The sequence below is a fragment of the Amphimedon queenslandica genome, unplaced genomic scaffold, assembly GCF_000090795.2.
Source record: "Amphimedon queenslandica unplaced genomic scaffold, v1.1 AMPQUscaffold_12924, whole genome shotgun sequence".
Lineage (NCBI taxonomy): Eukaryota > Metazoa > Porifera > Demospongiae > Haplosclerida > Niphatidae > Amphimedon > Amphimedon queenslandica.
The window spans coordinates 8,995-11,181 of NW_003546840.1; the positions used below are offsets into that span (position 1 = coordinate 8,995).

The 2,187-nt window shown below is 36.9% G+C and overlaps 1 long non-coding RNA gene across 3 annotated transcripts; it reads left to right on the plus strand.

Annotated features, from left to right (window-relative positions):
- The first annotated feature begins 872 nt into the window (after nucleotides 1-872).
- LOC109586219 (uncharacterized) lies at nucleotides 873-2,181 on the plus strand. Of its 3 annotated transcripts, none has more exons than XR_002186885.1 (5): nucleotides 873-932; nucleotides 1,021-1,107; nucleotides 1,166-1,254; nucleotides 1,366-1,455; nucleotides 1,854-2,181. It is a non-coding gene; the product is annotated as an uncharacterized LOC109586219 (long non-coding RNA). The 3 variants fall into 3 exon arrangements; XR_002186884.1 differs by lacking the exon at nucleotides 1,854-2,181 and adding an exon at nucleotides 1,735-1,847; XR_002186883.1 differs by lacking the exon at nucleotides 1,854-2,181 and having other exon boundaries at nucleotides 1,366-1,531.
- Nucleotides 2,182-2,187: the final 6 nt, after the last annotated feature.

Below are 2,187 nucleotides of genomic sequence, written 5' to 3' on the forward strand. Positions count from 1 at the left end.
TTGATCTTGTATCATTTTGTTCCAAAATAGAACAGAATTCTATTCTTAGACACAAGATCAAAGTGACCACAGAAGTTGCCAGCAACATGTTGCCTAGTGTATGGAGGCCTTAATATTGCACAATGCATACTGCCCACGCCATGGGCGGTCAACCCAAGCGAGGATGGCCCCTGCTGATTAACTCCATTTAAACCATTGCTCTAAATGACAATGAATGGACAACAACCACGCATGCGCAGTGGACAACCGACTTCAAAAGAGGTGTATAAAATCTATAATCATAGATATTATAGACTACGTAACCAGGATTGGAAACTAGCTCACGTGATCCATTCAAACCAGTACAAACCGGCTGACACAGGGTCCGTGATTGGATTTTTAACGACCTGGGGGCGTAGCCCCCAGGTCGTTCCTATAATTGAATTCACCCACGTGCGATGTTTGTATATATATATATATATATATATATATATATATATATATATATATATTTGTATGTCCACACTTACATTTCTTCTATACATGTTGTATTGGAGAAATAACAAAATTCATAAGCCTTAGCAACCACCCGCCCACGCTCCTTTACGTAGTGGGTGTGGTCACGGCAAACAAAATGGCGGCTTAAACATGGGACAAAGTAAAGAGCTTTCTAACAGCAAGATAACATAGAGATACTGTCTAAAGACTTTTCTAGAAGCATTAGAAGGTAGAGAGAGCCTCTATAAGTCCTACTAAAATCCAGTTATTCTTGCAAGGTGGTGAAATCAATTATAGGAATATTTTTTACACTGTTACGCTTGTTTGATAGGGTATACTTTGCTAATTTTTTTATTTAAAATTTTTTGAACAAAATTAAGAAATTTTTATGATGTCATAGAACTAGAAGGGCGTTACCTACTTACCTCCAAATAAAATGGGAGCCAAAGCACCAGGTCAGTATTTTGTTTATACTTGATTATGACTCGTGTGTTGTTACTATTAGTGTATCATTCAGTTACTGTTACCTCTTGTTATCTATAGAATGTAAACCAGTGAAGAGGAGTGAACACTCTACTGTACGGGTAGGAGACTAGTAGTACATGTGAGGGACTCCAATTTAGAGTTAAGGTATTTTAAAATGCATTTATTGCATCATACACTAAATTTTAAATCATTCAACTTGCAGTATGTTGGATCTGAGAATGTTATCAGGAGACGTGGTGATGCTGGAGCTCAGTGCTACTGACATGTAGATACTGCCTACGTACTTTGAGGGTAAGGAAAGAGAGAGGGGGAGGGAGTGATTTAATATCTATCGAGCAAAACTTTCATGAATCAGTCATTGCTGTTGTTGTTGCTCATAGCTTTGCTTCTCTCCTTTCATAGACGGCTAGTAAGAATATGAGAGCTGACAAGCCGAAAACAGTTTTAGGTCTAAACATGAAAGGAGTATCACTTTATGACGAGAGATAAAAGGTACATGTACATCACAAGCATGGCCTCAAATGTTTTAGTGTTGGGCAATATATCGATATTTTATCGATACAAACGATACTTTATGGTATTGATTTTTGTCGGTATTGAAATTTTAAAGAAATTTGTATTGATATGTTGACCATGCCCACTTATTGAGATTAGATAATATTAATAAAGAAAATTTTAATAAGTTAATGATGTAATTACACACACGTTGATACAAACAAGTACATGAAGAATCAATGAAAATAGTCAATAATAAGGGGTGTGACTTCATAGGTGTGGTCTAAATTTTGGATCGAAACTGTATCAATACTCTCGATATGGGCTGATATCCATCAGTATCAGATTCAATCCATTTTGGCCAGTATTGCCCACCACTAAAATATTTTTCTCAGAGTCAGAAGATCAAGTTGATGCATCTCAGTCTTGTGACGATCAAGTTCTGCTAGCACCAGTACAGGACTCCACTCCTCTCAATCTAGCTCCATCTTTTTGCACCTTAATAACTATTAATAACTATTAATAACTATAGTCTGTAACTCGGGTCCCAGTTGATAAGGTTACTTATGTTACTCATGATCCAGAGGATCAGTACTACTTTGGAGTTATACAAACTAAGGAGTCTCACACTGGATTTAGGCTCTACCTCTTCAAAGCTGAGAGACCTATGTGTATAGTACCTTATCATGTCATTATGATCATACATACAGTACACGTACAGTTTCTGCA